The sequence below is a fragment of the Gorilla gorilla genome, chromosome 4, assembly GCF_029281585.2.
Source record: "Gorilla gorilla gorilla isolate KB3781 chromosome 4, NHGRI_mGorGor1-v2.1_pri, whole genome shotgun sequence".
Taxonomy (NCBI): Eukaryota; Metazoa; Chordata; class Mammalia; order Primates; family Hominidae; genus Gorilla; species Gorilla gorilla.
In genome coordinates this window covers 30,860,103-30,880,777 of record NC_073228.2, presented here as the reverse complement: position 1 = coordinate 30,880,777, position 20,675 = coordinate 30,860,103, and the positions used below count along the sequence as shown (strand labels likewise).

At 36.9% G+C, this 20,675-nt stretch overlaps 1 protein-coding gene and 1 long non-coding RNA gene across 11 annotated transcripts in view; one reads left to right on the top strand and one right to left on the bottom strand.

Moving 5' to 3' along the window:
• Positions 1–20,675, top strand: part of BCAS3 (BCAS3 microtubule associated cell migration factor) — a 709,394-nt gene that overhangs the window by 431,405 nt on the left and 257,314 nt on the right. The gene's annotated exons all lie outside the window — the stretch shown is intronic.
• LOC129533455 (uncharacterized) lies at positions 4,328–20,167 on the bottom strand. Of its 2 annotated transcripts, none has more exons than XR_008679715.2 (3): positions 19,998–20,167; positions 17,433–17,536; positions 4,328–6,814 (listed from the first exon to the last, which is right to left on the bottom strand). It is a non-coding gene; the product is annotated as an uncharacterized lncRNA (long non-coding RNA). The 2 variants fall into 2 exon arrangements; XR_008679714.2 differs by having other exon boundaries at positions 4,328–6,774.

Genomic DNA, 20,675 nt, shown 5'->3' with positions numbered 1-20,675 from the left:
TTAACCCACTTTTTGATGTGATTGTTTGGGTTTGTTTTGCTGATTTGTTGGAGTTCTTTGTAGATTCTGGAAATTAGTCCTTTGTCAGATGTATAGATTGTGAAGATTTTCTCCCACTCTGTGGGTTGTATGTTAACTTGGCTAATTATTTCTTTCGCTGTGCAGAAGCTTTTTAGTTTAATTAATTACCATCTATTTATCTTTGTTTTTGTTGCATTTGCTCTTGGGTTCTTGGTCATGAAGTATTTGCCTAAGCCAATGTCTAGAAGGGTTTTTTCTGATGTTATCTTCTAGAATCTTTATGGTTTCAGGTCTTAGATTTAAGTCTTTAATCCATCTTGAGTTGATTTTTGTATTAAATATAAGGTGAGAGAAGAGCATGCAGTTTCATTCTTCTACATGTGGCTTGCCAATTATCCTAGCACCATCTGTTGAAGAGTTTTTATGTATAGTTTTAAAAATTATGGTCCTTTATGTATCTTTATTAGTGGCCAATATATGTATATTGCATTATGTATACCTAACTTATCACAGTCTACTGGTATCATTATTTCACCAATTTGAGTGTAGCCCTTCGTCCGTTTATGTCCCTTTACCATCCTGATTTATAATATAATTATCTTAAACATTCTCTTACATGCATTTAGAACCACATCAAAAAGTGTTGTTTTTGCCTCAACTCTCACACATAATTTAGAAAACTCAGGAGGAGAAGAAAAGCTTATAGTATTTAACCATGTTTTTGCTTACTATGTTTTTTCTTCCTTCCTACTGTTCCACAGTTACTTCTTCATTTGTTTTCCCTTTGTTAAGAGATCTTCCTTTAGTCATTCTTTTAGAGTAAGTCCACTGGCAACAAATTCTTAGTCTTTCTTCATGTGAAAATGTTTTGATTTCCCCTTTATTACTGAGTGATATTATGGCTGGGTATAGGATTCAAGGTTCATAGTTCTTTTCCTTCGTACTCAGAAGAAAATACTGTGTTGCTTTCTTTGAGCCTCCGTGTTTTCTGATGACAAATGTGATGTTAATTGAAGTTTTTTTCCCATATAGGTAAAGTGCCATTTTTCTCTCACTGCTTTCAAGATTTTTTCTTTGTCTTTCATTTTCAGAAGTTTAACTATGATGTGTCTTCTAGTAGGCTTCTTTGGAAGTTTCCTGTTTGAAGTTCAGGATTTAGCTTCTTTAATGTGTCAATTTATGTCTCTTAAAAATGTGGATATTATTCAAGCATTATTTTTCAAATACTTTTCCAACCCACACCCTTTCTCCACTCCTTTCGGGCTTAAAGGGATAGAAATGCTACATATTTCATTATAATCTCACAGATCCCTGAGCCCCTGTTATTCAGACTGGGTAATTTCTATTGCTCCATGTTACATTTTACTAATTCTTTCTGTGCCTCTTCATTCTGTTACTGAACGCATCCACTTAGCTTTTTATTTTAGTTATTGTATTTTTCACTTCTAAAATTTTCTTTTGAGGCCGGGTATGATGGCTCACACCTGTAATCCAAGCACTCTGGAAGTCTGAGGCAGGAGAATTGCTTGAAGCCAGGAGTTGGAGACCAGCTGGGGCAACAAAGCAAGGCCCTGTCTCTACCAGAAAAAATTAAAAATTAGCTGGGTGCAGTGGCTTGCACCTGTAGACCCAACTACTAGGGAGGCCGAGGGAAGGAGAATTGCTTGAGCCCAGAGTTTGAGGCTGTAGTGAACTATGATCACACCACCGCAATCCAGCTTGAGTGACACAGCAAGCCCCTGTCTCAAAAATGAATAAGTAAATAAGTAAATAAAAATTCCACTTCATTCTTTTTTATATCTTTTGCTTGTTTGCTAAGACTTTCTATTTCTTTGATGAGGCTTTGGGGTTTTTTAGAGCAATTTTAGTTAGGTTCCCAGCAAAATTAAGCAGAAGGTGGGGAGATTTCCATATACTCCCTGTCACCCCCAACATGCATAGCCTCGCCTATTATCAAGATCCCCCACCAGAGTAGTACATTTGCTATAACTGATGAACCTACATTGACAAGTGATATATTATTATTACCCAAAGTTTACATTTCTTTCATTTTCATTTTTCATGTGTTTCTAGCATGTTCATAATTACTCATTGAAACATTTTTATCATGGCTGCTTTGAAAGTCTTTGTCAGATAATTTTAGGATCTCTGTCATCTTGGTGTTGATATCTATTGATTGTCTTTTTTTCATTTGTTATGATATCTTGCTGGCTGGAAGTATGTTGAATCATTTTCAGTTGAAAGCTGGGCATTTCCCTATGATATGAATTGTACTTAAACCTTCGGTTTTAAGGGGCTTTCTCTGGTATCACAATGGCAGGGGAAGTAGGATGTTCTACCTCATTTCTGCCAGGTGGAGGTAGAAGCCCAGGTTCCTTACCACACTACTGTTACCACCCAATCAGGTTACTACTTGGGAGAGATGGAAGTCCCGGCTCCCAACGTAGTCTCCAATGACAGTGCATTAGTGCTGGATGATACGGTCAAAGTCCAAAAAGGGATTCTCCCCTAGACCTCTTTCATAAGCACCCCAGTGGAGAGAAGGAGTGGTGCCTCCTTACTGCCAAGCAGGGGTGAAAATCCAGACTCCCCATTTGTCCTGCATCAAAACTGCACGGGTGTGTTAGGAGGTGGTTCTTGTTAACAGCAGACAGGGATGAAAGTCCTGACTGTACTTAGCCTTCTCCAACACCACCCCTGTGGAGGTGTTGGGCACCTTGTCATAGCCTCTCAAGGGTGGAGTCTGGGCTCCCTACTTGGCCTTTCCCAGTGTGGGTGGTGGGGGTGCTGCAAGTTTTTGTGTGGCGTTTGGGTAGAGAGAAGCAATTATTGTCTAAAAGTTTCTGTCTTGCTAGGCTACACATTCCTGTTTTTTTGTTGTGACAAAAGCATAGACAGACCTTGAGGTGTAGAAATGTTCAACAACCTTTACCAATATGGGGACTAACTTCGCAGGATTCTGGTGCTGATATTTGAAATAGATATTGTTTTTTGCCTAATCTGGTTTTTTTTGTTTCTTATTGCATACTAACACTACCCCCAAAATGCATTTTGCATTTTAAATTATCTTCCAAAACGTTGACAGTTTCTGTGTTTGTCAATTACTTTAATATTCTATATATTTTTAAATGGATGGTTGGTTCGGAGTCTCTAGACACAACACTTCACACTAAGCAAGGCTGACAGTTAAGTGATGCGGAAGCCATTATCTCACCTTTGTGCTTGCAGGCTGTGGCCTCTTGCCTTTTCCTACTTCATAATAAATAGCATTAGCATTGAGGAACTTTTTAACACCTATTGAGGACAGGGTTTTTCTAATCCCCTCTCAGAGAGGCTTTTAAAAATGAATGACTAAAACCTAACAAACATAACATACATAAAAGAGAGCTATGTAGCAATCTTACATATGAATTTAGATTCAGAAATAGCAAATAAAATACCAACAACCAAATTGAATGTTACAGTAAAAGAATCACCTACCAAGACCAAATGTGATTTATCCCATATTATAAAATATATTATTGTAATGTATAGTATTTGTTGGTCCACTAAGAAAACATGATAGTGTCATTAGATGCTGAAAGGGCATTTGATAAAATTCAGCATTTATTTATGAGATTTATTATGAGATAACTAGAAATAGAAAGATGTCTTCTTTAAATAATAAATAATAGCTATCTTAAACCAAAAGCCGACATCATATTTAATATGAAATACTCTTGGCATTCCTCCTAAAATCATGAAAGAGGCAATCATACTAAAACCATTATACAATTACTCTAGATGTAGACATTCCAGACAAGACAGTAATATATATATATATATATATATATATATAAAAAGAAGAGCTGTAACTACAAAATCACCATTTACAGACAATATAATTTTTTCACTTAGAAAATTCAAGAGCATTATCTTTGAACTTATCAACAGATCAGACACTTGGTAAATATGTAAAACATTCATACTATTTCTATAAACAAGTGAAAGCTAATTAGACGGTTGAATTCTTTAGAATATTTCACTCCTGATAGTACCAGAAAATATAAAATACTTAGGAATAACCCTAAGAAGAAAGATATAGAACCTATGTAAAGAAAACTATGAAATTCTACAGTGATTAAAAAATTATTTACATGAATTAACAATATATCATGTTCTGAATAAGGAGACTGATTATTTTAACAATTGAAGATATTTTGAAATTAATTCAGAACTTTTATGCAATCCCAGTCAAAATGCCAGTGGATTTACAATATTGATAAAATTATTCTTTAGTGTATCTGAAAGTATACAGGCAAGAATTGCTAAGATAACTTTTTATTGTGAAAAATTTCAAACTTACAGAAAATTTTAAATATAGTACAGTGATTATATAAACATTTTCACTGGATTCAACAATTGCTAACATTATGTGACATCTGTCTACACAAAGGAGAAATTTAAATAAAAATGAATAAATGGTGTTCTGTTGTAAATGCGATATCAGCTACAAACCCATATCTTTCCTTTCCCTTAAAACACCTCCTCAAAAGAATAACTATATTAGCTATGAGCAGTTTTTAATTTCTGTGTGCATACACACATTCATGCTCGCTTTTCTCTTTAACTCCTTATTATGAAACATTTCAAATATATGCAAATATAGAGTGAATAGCCTGATATATCCCTGAAAATCAGGTAGTTTTGACACTTAGCAACCCATCACCAGACTAGTTTTATATGCTACCCCGCTACTCTACCATATTATTTTGAAGCAAATCCAGATGTCATGATACTTCATTTGTAAATATTTTAGTACATATCTCTAAAAATAAGGACTTTTTTTAAAAAACAAAGTATTATCATGCCTGAGATTAACAATAATAATGTAATATCAAATCTCCAATTCATGTTAAATTTCTCTATCTCATTTTTAAAATCATGTTTCACATAAGACTTATACATTGCAATTGGTTGATATATTTCATAAGACTCTTTTAATATGTAAGTTTATCCTCCATCTCCTTGTTTTTACTACTTTATAGTTTATTTATTAAGGAAACCGGGACATTTATCTTATAGCATTTCCCACAGACTGAATTCTGTTGATCTCTTGGTGTCCTTTTGTTCCTAAAATTTCCTATAAATTGTTTATTAGATCTGGGAGATTGGTTTGATCAAATTTTATATTTTAGGAAAAATATTTCCTGATTTTTGTAAAGGTTTCATGGGCACTTGAAAAAAAGGGGTTTATTTTCTCTTTTCAGAATACAGAGTTGCAATTTCAACAGTTAGATTTACCTCATTGGTTACGTTATATGCTTTCTGAGAGAGAGCTAGAGATGTAGATATATAGATATATCAGCTGTTATGGAGTTAAAAATGATGAAGTTAAAATCTCATGCTAATAATATTTTTCTATATTTTTCCTTATATTCTATAGTTTTGCTATATGGTATCAACATTGTATTATTTGATATATAGATAGTCATAATTGTTAGAGTATCATCGTAGAATAAAATATACCTGTTAACATTTCTAGGTGTCCTCTTTTCCCCCTTCTTTAATGCTTTTGTCTATTTAAGATTGTAACCACTGCTTTGCATTTTAATGAACTTAGAAGAGTACAAAACTGTACAAAAAGTATTATGAAAAATTATGCAGTTGTGGATTTATACAACTTTATGGTATTCATTCATGGATGACACGAAGGAAGCAGATCAAATTGTAAATAGTGTTTAACCTCCAAGTGATAGGATTATGAACAGTTTTAATTTTCTTCTTTAAAGTTTTTCCAAAGTTTTCTTTGGTGAGCCTGTGTTATTATAAGGCTCAAAAACATCTATTTTGTATGTGTGTGTGTGAGACGGAGTCTTGCCGTGTCACCCAGGCTGGAGTGCAGTGGCACGATCACAGCTCACTGCAATTTCCGCCTCCCGGGTTCAAGCAGTTCTCTGCCTCAGCCTCCCAAGTGGCTGGGATTACAGGCGCCTGCCACCACGCCTGGCTAATTTTTGGATTTTTAGTAGAGACGGGGTTTCAACATCTTGGTCAGGCTGGTCTTGAACCCCTTGACCTCGTGATCCACCCGCCTCATCCTCCCAAAATGCTGGGATTACAGGCGTGAGCCACTGTGCCCGGCCAAAAACATATGATTTTTACAAAAGAAAATTTAAGAGAAAGTATGCAAAGATAGATTGATTTTCTTAATATTTTCAGCATAGTCTTGCCACAGCTGAAATAGGAAGAGTATTGAACAGTCTCCCTTCCCCCAGTTTTAATCACAACTAAAATCATACACATGCATCTTCCAGTGACGCATTTGAAATGGTGAAATCTGATTGCTAGAAATTGTGATGTGAATAAGTAAAAATTTACTAGAGTCTCTGATATGACTTGAGGATTAGAAGTAGAATATAGGAGGCCTTCTGAAAATCTGTCTCACATTCACTCAGGCTCCCCTTGGTTTTGAGCCAGATAACAAACCCTTCAGTTGAATTTTTTCCGTCCAGACACTGGCTTAAATGAAGGTATACCGAACTTGGAGATGTCATTTCAGCATTTGGCTGGAAGAGCTGTTGTAGAGGAGCTTCTTTAGATAGGAAGCCATGAGGGAATTCTCTGAGTACATGCATTTTCACACATCTGCTAATGCAAAAGCCCCGTGTGAGCATTAGTACTCAGGAATGTGATGTGGATTCGAGATGATCTCCACAGGATTTTGGCAGGTCAGAACAAACATTATCTTGCTCCCATATGTTTTTGTAGGATCTTGAAAGGGAAATCATATACATTTCCTTAAACTCACATGCTGAATTTTCCCACATAGACAAAAAGAAAAAAACAAAAAAAACCAACCATCTCAGCAAAAATAAATTCAAGAATATGTATATATGATGTTCATATATTTAGCATCTGTTGTCAGTACAGCAATGTAAGCTGATGGCTATTGGAATTCACATACAGTTTGCATTTACTTTGATTTATGTTTAAATGGCTTATCTCAGAAAACCTGACCCAAGAGATACAGACTGTGAAAGATTCCACATTATGGGTAAGTCTTTTTTTTTTTTTTGAGATGGAGTTTTGCTTTTGTTGCCCAGGCTGGAGTGCAATGGTGCGATCTCGGCTCACTGCAACCTCCTCCTCCCTGGTTTAAGTGATTCTCCTGCTTCAGCCTCCCAAGTAGCTGGGACTACAGGCGCCCACCACCACATCCAACTGATTTCTTGTACTTTTGGTAGAGACAGGGTTTCACTGTGTTGGCTAGGCTGGTCTCGAACTCCTGACCTTAGGTGACCCACCCACCTTGGCCTCCCAAAGTGCTAGGATTACAGGCATGATCCACCACACCCAGCCACTGGGTAAGTCTTCTTTAATTTCTCTCTACGCTACATTTCCTTAGGTGCAGCGTATACGTGACGTGGTGCCCCACACCTCCACTGCTTCCCTGCCAATATCGCTGTTCCCCCAGATGGACACACCTGTCAATAGTTTTGTAGTATTTGATATAATTCGGACATATTCAGTATAAAAACAACCAGGGAACCCCTGTGAAGCTAAGAAACGGTTTTCAAAAATAATGATGATAATATATACTGTAGACAAAGACCCTATCTGTTTTTTATCACCCTTGAGCAAACCCAGCCCTATTTGATATGGGGCCTTACATGGAGTGGGCAGTCATTAAATGTTGACTAACCCTTTTTCTAAGTCTTTTTTTTCCCTATTTTAATTTTTATTGGCGGGGGAGTGGGGGTACTCAGTCCCAGAAGACCTAAGTCTTTTAATTCTCTACTTGTAGTGCCTCTATAAAGTGATACGTAATCTGCCCAGTATTAATAGTTTGGCTCCTTTTTCTCTGCAAACATATTATTAAAAGTTGAATAAAGAAATAAATCCTGTGCATATTGGTTGATTCTCATTGGCATATATGCTGACATATTTAGTTTTATTTCATTCTCTGTGACACCCAAGACCTTCTGTAGAACTGAACATAATTTTGAGAGAAGAATGACCACTAATCACTATTTGTTTTCATGTTTTGTGAATGAGTTTTGTTGCCATAGTCTCATGTGTCTAATCAAATTGATCTTCAAACCAGTTCTAATCAAATCAGTTCTTTTATGTGCTTATACTACATGGTTTTCAGCTATCAAATGTTATTTCAAACTTGTATCTAGGAGATATGTATGTATATACATATATATATTTTTATTATTTAACATTTGGAGGGAAGTCAGATATCTTTGACCTCATTTCTTTTACTCATTTTGTGTTTGTTTATTTAACACCAATGGTTTCCTATTGGCTTCTTTAGCTGGAAAAATTATTTCTACAGGACAATAAAACCTGGGATTCTCCTCCACAAAATGAAACATGAAGTGATGATATCATTAATCTATTAACAAATAATTGCCCTTGGGTTCTTTTCCTGGTATCTTGAGCCACCAAGGTATAGCTTTTACTTGATCTGAATTTGTCAGTCTATGAAAGTAGGGATTATAATATAACAATGCATCTTTTTATTTAGTTTGTTAACTACATTCTATTGTAGAACTGTTCTTATTTTTAAGATCGTAGAGATCCATAGAAGTATTAGCATTCTTGTACCAGTTATTCATATTTCATTGCATGTTAGTATTTTGGCATCATTTCTTACATACCCTGTTATTGTTTAGGGGAAAAATGTGGAAGCATTTCTTGATATTTTTTCACTATTTTTCCCTAGTGAGTTATGTAGTTAATCATATTAAACTGTTTTTCAGTTTTGAAATATGAGAGATTTGTCAGCCCTTTGAAAAAATGGTTATAGTTCATTTTCCATATATTACTCAGCATTATGGATCTGCCTGCCAAGTGATCCCAGGTGTGGGATTGCAGCAGGTAATTTCCTGAGCTGTATGGTACAGATGATTTTCTGTGTTAGAAGATGCTATCGGCTCACCTGGCCTCTTAGTGACAGAGAAATCCTTTGTTTATTCATTTAGTAGGCAGATTAACCCTAATGAATATTGGCTTCCTGGAAATAGATACAGGTGACAATGGCAAAGTGAGGAGTGGGGAGATGTAAGACAAATTCCCTTTTCTTTCTTCACTTATAAATAATGGTGGCTTTCATAGGAGAGTGTTTTAAATCAGAAAGGAATGCAAAATATTTGAACTAAAAAGATAGATTTAAATAATCAACCTTTAATTTTTAGTTTTGAATGTCTAGGTATGTGTATATTTTTCAGAAGAACTAGAGATTTTCTAATTTTGGCAAATACTTAAAAGTTTTATGTTGCCATTATAGCTAAACGAAAATATTTAATTAAATACTTCATACTGGTTTGGGCAGAGCTACTCACTTGAACACGAAAATGCTTTCCTAATATGTCCTTGTATTCAGATAAATTTTGTGAATTAGAGAAGTGTAACATTCATCAGCCTCTCTCAGCCTGTGAAAGAAAATGTGCATTATTCTGTGTCCTTTCTTATAGTGTGGTCATATTGCTTCAATGACATATTTGTTTTCTCAGAGCAAGGATGAAGGACTAATCTAGGCATCAGAAAATTATTCATAGAGTTATGCTATAAACTATAAAAAGTTCCTAGAAATAAGCTATTTTAAATTCATTGCTTTGTTATGGCTTTTAGAATATTGACAAAAAAACATTTTTATCAATATAATTTTATGGATATTTGATTGTGTAATTATCAGTAATCTATGATGAAAATGAAATGTTTGTGATTGCAACTCTTAAGTTTTGCTCACCAACAGAGTACTTTACAACATTTTTCTGTGAATGGTTTTGGACATACACTATTCCCAAGATGGGAATGTATAGATACAGATGTGGAAGTCTCTTAATGTTCAACCAGACTTTTCCAGATCTTACAGCTATGATTTATACTGCATTCTCCAAAGACTTCCAAAATGTCTTCTTTTACGTAACTTTATCCATTAGAGGAAAAGTTAAAATTCTTCCCCTCCTCATGCTAAATGCTGAAGATAGGCTTTTCATGATACCTTTTGTAGTTGACTTATAAAAGCTGTAGAATTTCAAGGAAGAAGTGAAAAAACAGAGTTTACCTTTCCACAAAGATTTAAAATTTACGATTTCTCCTAGCTATGGAGTTGAGATTCTACTTGAATTGTGTTATTGGGAATTCTGAGTAATGTGAAATGTATATGAATTGGAAGCAGTAATAAATTGTGAATGAATCTTTTGCTTTTTACTTAAGATTACTTTATCCTTAAAACTAATGTTTCTATAACCTCTGACCGAATACAGAAGATCCAAAATACTTCCAAGGGTGAGAATTTTTCCTTGCCTGTTGTGAGCAGTTTAATTCATTACAATTGTGTGTGCATTGTGGCATGTGGGTACATCAGAAGTATATTTGCAAATTCTGAATTTACATATCACCTTGAGAAAATGTGAGGCAATCCTTTACTGAATTGTCAGTGATACTTATTTTCAGAGACATTAGAAAAAAAGAGCAGCGTATATGTGTCATGTTATCGCACATGAACCACTGCCTATGTTAAATAGATTTTTCTTTCCTTTTAGTGAAAAACCGAAGGACAATAGTCATTATATGATTTTGTATTTTAAGTATTTTCATAATCCAACATAAATTGGCCCACCCAAGGATTATGTCTGTCTTATAAAGATGTGTTTATATAGTCATTGGGTGAAAGACTGCAGAAGTTGAACCACTAGTTTTGAAAGTTGAGCCAGACCAGGAAAAATCAGGATACAATTTGGCACTTATGGAGACGAAATGATTTCCTTTTTAGCTGCTGATTTCTACTGGGAAATGTATCCTTGGACTGAAAATTGCATCCGGAAAAATGTTTATGTAGTGTTTTTCAAATGACTGATTATTCTTGTAACCTTTAACATGAACTGTGTCTAATTTTGGTCTCTCTTAACTCTTTCACGACTAGGGGATTTTTCTTTGTGGGAAAAATATTACAACCGTATCATTACTACTTTGAATACAGGAATGTCTTACATGGTAACAAGAATACAAAATGTGTTAAGATTTCTTTCTGGGTTATTTTTCCAAGCGGGTAGTAGAACGCCCAAGGTTATCCACCCTTCATCACAGGCGCTTAAGTTTTAGATTGCATTTAAATTAGGATACATCTCGAAACATAAACAAAAGACAAAAGAGAGAAAAAAAAGGATACATCTCAGCAGCTGCATCTCTTCCGCTTCACTACCAGCTACACACATGCAGTAGGAGCTTCTTGACATTTTCATGGGTAATATTTGGTCTTCGCAAGTATCAGTACTTCTCTATTTTCTTTCTTGTACATTTAGTGACTTTTCTGGCTAAATTATTGCTGAATATTGTCCGTCGCAGATTGAGGGGTCTCTATTCCATGTTATCTCCATTCAAGGAGCCAGGTTAGCGAAGGCTTCACCACTGAGTTATTCTAGGTAACCATTAGGTTTATAAATATAAGAGTGTTTTCTCGTGTAAGTGAGGGTTTTATATTATTGATGTGGTGTGTGAGTGAGCAGGGGTAAGGGGGCACTGGACATCTCATGGTGGTCACTTCTGCTTACAACTCATGAGCTATAACTGTGCTGTCCAATACAATAGCCACTAGCTGTATTTTTTTAAATTTAGATTTAAAATAATGAAGATTAAATAAAATGTATAATTCATTTTTTCAGTTGCACTAGCCACATTATCATATTAGACAGTACAAGGTTTAGAACATTTTTATCATCGTAGAAAGTTCTGTTGCAGACTACCAGGCTAGAACTTTAAGAGGATGGGGAAGTACAGTTATCTTGTATGCCCAGAGGTGGGAAAGAAGGAAATATTACCAAACTTCAATAATGTCTGTCATCATTGGTAAACTGTATGCTTGAAAACTACTCCTCAGATCCTCTATATCCTGTTTTTCTGTTTTTGGGGGAGTGGAATAGGGAGGAAGGGGGCTACAAAGTTAGTTGGGTGATATAAAAAAATAATACATATACACACGAATGCATACATACTGCTTCTGTGTGAAAAAAGAAAACTTAAGGAGTACATACTTGAAATTAACATTCTGCCAAGCGGGAGTCATTCTGTTGGATGCCTTCCTCTGAAGGAAGCCTGTATTGCATTTGTGTGGCTTTGGGGAAGACATTCAGCAAAGAACACCACAATTCCCATTGAGCTCAGAAAATGTGATTAAGGAGTTTGAATGTAATTACCCAAAGTTTGGCTTTTCTTTTAAAGAACCCATTCATTTTAGAGATTCCTTGATACTGTAAACCTGACAACTCAATCTGGTTTTCTTTTAGGAAGCCTTCCACCAGGAATAGTGTGAGTCAAGGATGGGTACATGAAGATGAAGCCCATGCAATGAGGACAGCCTGGGCCGTGTTAGGCTTTGACTTAAATCAGATTTCATCTACGGCTGAGATGCAGAGGAGAGACTTAGTGAAATATGCAGAGCTCCATTCCAGTTCCTTTCTTATTTGTTTGATATACAGGCTTATTTAAGTGAAAGGTGGGACACCAGTAGATATACATTCAGACAAATCACCCTGCAGTTATTGCTCAACAGAGTAATAATAATAGATTTGGAGGATGTTCTGTGTTTTCAAAGACAGAGGTTAACAAGCAATGGACAAACCTTCCGTTCTTCTCTATCCCAAATCGTTTGAATCGTTTGACTGCTATATACAATCCCCAGCACTTGTAAAATAAAAAAAGTATGGAGAGAGAGAAAGCTAGTAACCCAGCAGAGTTTGTGACAGAAACTGTTAGCCCTCTTTTGTATTGTTTCTGCATTGTCCTGTCAAACATCTGGAAACCAGCATATTGGCAGTCGTCTCACAACATGATTTTGCATTTACATCATCGTGCTAGCTGGTAGAATTTTTTCCCCCAGGAAAAAAAATCGGCAACTTTTGGTCTGTCACAAGGTCAAGTGATGATTAGTGATGTAGTCTCTCGTAAACACATGGTTAGCACAGAAAATTTAAATCAGTTCCCCAAAATTTGGTAACCATTAGATTACTTCCTAAGTCACTTCCGGATGTCAGGCCTAAGGTGGAGAGGGGGACAGGGCTATATTGAGTTCTCCGCAGTTTTCTACCAGAGAGATTTAGTTTGGCAGCTGATCCAGCCAAGGAAACGCTCACGCAAGGGCAGAGCTAGACAGGAAACACTTTTGAAAGTGCTGTTTTGATAGAGGATCAGGAGATCAGGCAAAGAGCTGTGAACTTTATGTGTAGCCTAGGCCATGTAGCACTAGGCTAGCCACCTGAGGGTATGGAGTAAGAAAGGAAATTAAAGGAGAAGGGCCAGAGATCTTACAGGCAATTTTCTTTTCTCAAAAGAGCAGTGCTAAAAATTATGAATTTCTTTGAAGTAGAGGAACATAATTAATGAATTTCTTTGTTGTTGTTGTTGTTGTTTGTTTGTTTGTAAAACATTCTGCCATCATTATTCACCTTTACATTTTTAACATGATTGTTAGCTTAGACTACGAGAGCTAACCTCACCCATTCTAACCACCTTTTTATAGCTCTCAGAAGAGCTGTCTTCTAAGGAAAACACTGCATTGAGCAAAGGTTGTACTTTTGTAAGATGGAGGTTTTATAATGATAAGTTTTGACAACTTGCTCTGGTTGCCATGTGTCTCCCAGTCCTGCTGGTGGGTGGGTATTTGTCAGGAATGAGAATATGTCTGAGATGGTCTGCTTTATAGCAGCCAGTCTTGATTTTCAACTTCCAGGGCCTTCGGCATCCTTTTGGCTCTGTAAACATAGAAGGCTTTGCTGCCCTTGGCTGTGCCGTTGGAGAAAAGGAGAGCATCCTGTTTAGGGAGGTGCCGATCTTCAGTTTCAGAACCATTGTTTGGCACCTTTAGTTCCCCCCGTGGACTTCATGTCCTTCCTTGTCCATAGTTTGGAACTTACAATCTGAGTATTCCTTCTATTGAGCTACTCTTCAAGGTCTACAGAAGCCATTTTTGTTTATAAAGCTGTAATTTCTCACAGCAGATCATTTCATTATTTCTGTCTTAATTACAGAATTTCAAAGAAAAATAAAATCCTTATCTGTACTTAACAAAGACTGCCAACACTTTTCCATAGACCACCAATGATTGTTGTTTTGTAGCTTTTTGTTTATAAAGGCAATGTTGTATTCCACAGCATCATTACACACACTGTGCTTCTGTGACTCAGACAGCTGGCAGGTCCAAGATAGAGCATATGGATGACGCTCTAATGACATCTGTCCAGTTGTTGTAATCACATATTTGGTGGACAGCTGAAAGACCCACTTTCACCTTAACTGAGTTCATGTGACTAATTTTAAATTTACTGTAAACACTTTTTTATATGTCTCATGCTTATTAATACTTAATAATAATTCCACAAGTATTTCTCTCAATTCTAAATCCCAGAGCACCATAAAAACTGGCAAAATATCTTCCCAATTAATTATGAGAAATTCATCTGTACAATTTTCTTATTAATTCTCGTATCCAAAAGAACCACAATACAACCCAAGACCCCAATCATTAGAATAACCACAAAACCGATTCTTAATTACCTCTTGCCTGGGACACTGCAGAAGTAACCAAATTGGTCCCACAAACATACGCCTCTCTAACTCTGCCACCTCCCCCAGTTTATGTTACGTAATATGGTGAGAATCTTCTCCCTCAAATAATTTTTATCCTGTCATCCCTGTTCTCAAGAATCTTCGGTTGTATCCCATTTTACGACAGGAAGTTCAAATGTTTGAATGGAGATTTAACAAGTCTAGCTATGCTTCTTGTACATCCCCTCTAGGAGCACACCCACTCTAATCAAATCGACCTTTTTAGTTTAGCTGGGCTCCAACCAGTTCTGTTCTAGCTCCTGAAGTCAGCGTCAAGAAATATTTGTCCTGGCCAGGAGCGGTGCCTCACACCTGTAATCCCAGCACTTTGGGAGGCCAAGGCGGGCTGATCACTTGAGGTCAGGAGTTCGAGACAAGCCTGGCAACATGCAAAACCCCGTCTCTGCTAAAGATATAAAAATTAGCCTGGCCTGGTGGCGGGCACCTGTAATTCCAGCTACTTGGGAGGCTGAGGTGGGAGAATCACTTGAACCTGGGAGGCAGAGGTTGCAGTGAGCCGAGATTGCGCCACTGCACTCCAGTCTGGCAGACAAAGCAAGACTCTGTCTCAAAAAGGGGGAAAAAAAAGATGTTGGAGACCTAGGTTCTAGAGTAAACTCTGCCACTACCTAGCTAGGTTGACCTTTAACAAGTCTATTTAACTTTTTCTTAGGTTATTTCTAAGAGAGTTTCAAAATGAAAAAAAATACTATGTGTTTGTAATTTTATGATTATAATTCCATTTAAGTAAAATAACAAAAATAACACTCGTATCATAGACATTAGAGAGTTCTTACTTGGAAAGTTTCATTTCCTAATGACATCACTGAAACAGCAGGTATGACAGAGGGTTCCCTGACTTTGATAGTTTTAATTATCTTAATTTATCTTCTGTTCCTCTGCCTTGGGCTTATTAAGTTTTGAATTAGGTATGAAAATTATTAAGCCAGGGGTATAAATTACAATTCGTTAAATAAATTCATAATATATTTTATACGCTTAAAATGAAATTATATTCCAAACTCTTATAATTAGGTGTGAACAATTTGCATTTGAGATTTTAAAATAAAGCCTAAACATTGGTCCCTTCCTTCTTCATTAATTTATTTCTCCGTAAAGGCCTTTCTTCCTTGAGGCCTGTGAGTCTCCAGGCCTTTGCAGCCTGTAGTGGTCTGCACTTCTCTGTTTTTCTTTCCCTGAGAGTGCTGATTAGTGACTTGCGGTGTGGATTCTGATTTATCGCAGACCAGAGCTGCCCCTTAGGGGCTGAGCAGAAACACTCATGAAGGAGCCCTGATTAAAAAGAGTGGTAATGAAGACAAATGTTTCAGAGGGAGTTGAGAGAAAACCAGTCCTTGGCATTCCCCATAGCTCCTCTGAGCTTTTGAAAAGGAGGTAGTGGTAGCCAAAGGAAATATTTCTTCTTTGTTGTTTATTTCTCATGGCACTGGAAACATTTTTCTTTTCCTCTTGGGTGTTCTAATTCTCACTTGTTAACTGCTTTTCATGCAGGGTTGCAATTAACCCCTGGCAGATACCTCACCGTGTTCTCCTTATAGCCACTCTGTCCCCAAAGAAGTTTTTAATGCTTTGACCTATAACCATTTTAAAATTCTTCAGACTTGACACTTGCCTAATTTCTCAGATCATTAAATCACACTTCTGGTTTTTTCCAGTGATTTTTACTAAATTTGATGTTAGGTACCTATAATCACCTTCCCTTCTTCTTATTTTTACAAGACAGAATGCCAGCAGAAAAAAACAAATTCCTGTTCACTTGGTAATTTTAAACACAACCAGGTCAAAAGTTTCAAATCTAGTGTTAAGTCCGTAACTGAAGGCACCATTCCAAAATTACTTGAGTATAGGTGAGAACTTGACAGATAATTATGGTTGCTTGACCTGGGTCTTAGGGCATCTACCAGATCTTAATGGTAGTCTCACTGTCTGTGGCCATGTGAGCTATAATCTACTGCCCTGGTCAAACTTAACCAAAATTCTGTTTTCTTTCAGAAGATTCCCTAACATTGGAATAAATGGTAAGAATATAGATTGTTTGTGCCAGGCTTATACAATGGGTCTCTAAACTATATTGAGTGGTCAAAATGCCACATTCAGAATACTTAGAGAGGGAGAAAGATAAAGTGCCTTGGAAGCCGTGAAACATTCTAGGGAGCAAGAGCACACCACTGTGCATGCTCCTGGTTTGTGTGCTGCAGACTGTGTTAAATGCAGAGGAGGCAAGGTGGAGAGAAGGAAAGACAAGAGAAATGGAAGATAGAGTCCACTCCCCTATCCCCGTCAATGAGAAGAAGCTCCTTACCAAGTCTGTGTGGGTCACAGGGCAAGGTCAAAGAATCCAAGCAAGGTTCATAAAATGCCACCACCCCTGATTCATGACCTGACCTACTGAAAGGTTTAACTTCCAGAGGCAGGTTGTGGTTTCTGATCCAATCAAGTGGATTCCTTTTCTTGGAGAAAGTCTCACTGTACTGAAAGAATCTTGTCAAATATCCAAGGCTAAAGGAAAATTTTAAATCTAATCCAATCAGATGAAGAAGCTGATAAAAAAAGGTATAACCATTAGTGGGAGAGCAGCATTTAAAATTCTCTCTATGGCTTTTCTGGGCTTTTTACCTCTGTCTCAACCAAAACAAAAACAAAACCCCAGAGCAACAACAAATGAGTTGAATGTTGCTCAGATTTGGAGTATTTGATGTTACCCCTTTCTGATGAACGTCTGAGATTAAAGATCTGCATTAAAGATGAAATAGAACACACTAAGAAAAGGGTTGGGAAAGAACTTTCACACTTACTTTGTTTCTATTGAGGTTGGGTCCATCTTGAAGATCAGACTCTTCCCCAAATACAAAGGCAAGGTCAGGGTCTGAGTTAGGCTAACTGATGTCAAGTACAAGTTCTGTAGGAAAAAACAAAAATTGCTGCCACTCATCTACCAAGAGACAAAGATTTAGGCTGCTGGACTAATTGCCAAGTTTGTAAGATTACTTCAGGAGCACCCTCCAGGCTAGTAGAATTCCGTGCAAATTTCAACCATTTGACATTACTTCCCTGTTAAGTAGGGAAGAAAGACTTAGTAATTTTCAGGACTGAACCAAATTCCCCCTCAAGTATTGATGCACTCTCTTCCCAGTCTGAAATACTGGCATACTGTTCTTTATTTTTCCTGGCTTCAAACAGGCATATTAAGATTTCATGGATCTCTGAATCTTTTTTTGAGGATCTGGGAACACATCAGAAAAACCAGATAGAAAAGAGGGAAGAGGAAATAGGTTATTTCCTTAGCCTCCTGAAGCAAATGAATTGGAAGGGTGCTTTCTGTGACTTTCATTGGCCTGCAACTGCCTGGAATCTCAAAAAAAAAAAAAAAAAAAAAAGGAAACCCAAAAAACCATTTTTGATTCCTTACTGTGTAATCTTTTAACAAAGTATTTTGCAAACATACTTAGCATGTGATTTTCACATATGTATTCCAAGGAGCAATGGAGCAGAGTTGGAGAGATGAAAGCATTTGAAGACTGCAAAGTAATTTTAAATTGAGGGATATACTAACAAAGGAGCCATATACAAAAAGGGAGGAGAGGTAGAGTTGGCCTGATGTGGAAAATAAATATTTCATATAGTCTGCTATAGTCTGGCCAGTATGAATTAAATAAAAGTCACATTCATAATGAACACTGGAGCAATTATACATCCTAAAAAGAAAGGGAAGAAATACCATTTCATAATAAGAAGATGAGGATCAATAATAGTGGTGAACACTTGTTGATTTTTTAAAAATCAACTGTTAGGCACTGTGCTCAGACTTTATGAGCATTGTCTCATTTTTCATCGTTTTATAAATTAGGAAATTGAGGTCTTGTGAAAGTAATGTGCCTGGATTGACACAGTAAGCTGGTGGAATGAGGATTTGGAACCATGCATGTCTGACTCCAGAGCCCTCGCTTTTTACACCAGCCTCTACTACCTCCCTGTGTGACTCTGGTCAGTTAATCCATTTATAAAATGAGTATTGGACTGAGCAATTTCTAGATCCTTTTGGTTCTAGAATTATAGAAAAGTATTTTAAAGTCGAGAGAACTGTGTTATGGTGGGACATTTAGAGACAAACTGAAATAGTGATTGTAATGACATTTCAAGTTAATGATAGCTAGCACTGATGGAGCCTGTGCTATATAATTATGTAATTATATTTACAAACACCTCATTTAACCTTCAAAACAATCCTTTTTGACATCAGTGTTTTGTTCCTAAGAAAAGTTAAGTAACATCTCCAAATCACAGAACTAGAATTATTCATGAAGAGTCAGCCACATCAAAGATCCAAAAGACGGGTTTTGAGATTTCAAATGGTTAATACTCTACTTTTCTTTTAGAGTGTTGGTTTTTTTTTTTTTTGAAATAAAACATTTGTACAAGTCAGTAAAAGTGATATACAGTATTTCTTCAAAACTGGAATGTTATTAGAGTTCTTGCTTGAAAATAGTTCCAAATTAAACATACGAGGTTTCCAGTAGTTTGAAGACTTTAGAATCTGACTTGAGATCAAATCAGAACTGAGACAGTGAGGTCACCTAAACTGCGACGTGTGAAGTGCCCTGTTTCATGCTTCTTATAATGACATGATAAGGCCATTAGTATTATCTTTATTATAACAGATGATTATAAATGGTACAGAGTTGGTTTCTTATTATCTGGTACTTTTTGTCACTTAGCCCTAATTTTCTTAATTCAAAGACATACTCTGTTAGTACTAGGAAGCAAGTTTAAGACTGACTTTGCCACACTAATCAAATTACATCAGTGTCAAGTGCTCACTAATTAACACAAAATTTATATCTGCATTAGGTAAATGTCATTTCACCACAGTGGCCTGAAATAAGCTTTTTATTCCTTTGAATTAGCATACCATTTCATTGTAAGTATTACAAACAAGCTAATGACAAAATTTAGGCCCATGTGCATTTGTTATTTAGCTGGAAATAGCTAGAAGACAGTCAGTACTTCCAAAGATCTGTAGGAAAATGCCCTGCTTCATTTTTTAACTGATCAGCTAGCTAACTTGTCACCTTGAGGTCCTGTGTGTACATCATAGAAGGGCTTAGCAGACTACTGCCACCCCCTGTCTATATGCAGCCCACGGGCTAGAACAGTTCTCACATTTTTAAATGGGAGGAAAAACATCAAAAGAAGATTTTATGAAACCTGAAAATCATATGAAATTCACATGTCAGGCTCATAAATAAGTTTTAATGCAACAGAGCCATGTCTGTTCACTTATGTATTATCTGTGGCTGCTCTCCCTGTGATGGCAGAGTTGAGCAGCTGTAACAGAGACCGTGTGGCCTAAAGATACTTACTGTCGGGCTGGTTACAGAAAATGTTTTCCAACCAGAAGCTCTATTCCAAATTCTTTCCTAATGTGGCATACAAAGCCTTTAGGATCTGGCTCCTGTGTGCCTCTCCTGCCGCTGCTGCTGCTGCTGCTGCTCCTGTTTCCGCTTCTGCCATGGCCACCGCCACTGCCGCCGCCTCCTCCTTCTTCCCTGCACCCCTTCGCGCCTGCCTTCCCCGCGACCGGCAGCCTGAGCTCTAACAATTCTCAACTACTAGCACCTCTTAGACTCCAAAATGCTTTGCACCTATTTAAATGTTTTCCCGTGCTCTTCCCTCTGCATAAAATCATTTCTTTCCATCCTGCGTACCCATGGCAAGCTCCTATCTTCCAATATTTTTACTTAAGCATCCCCTCTTCTTCTCTGCACCCGGAGCATCTTGGACATAGCTTTGTTTCCACCTTGCATTCACCCACTGGACAGTAAGCTTTTTCAAGACAGATACTGTCTCTTCTTCATCTTTATATCTGTAGAACAGGGTTTCTCGGCGTAAGTACTGAAGGTATTTTGGACTGGACAGTTCTTTGTGTACTGTCTCTTCTTCATCTCTGTATCTGTAGAACAGGGTTTCTCGGCGTGAGTACTGACGGTATTTTGGACTGGAGAGTTCTTTGTGTGCAGCTGTTTTATGCATCATAGGAT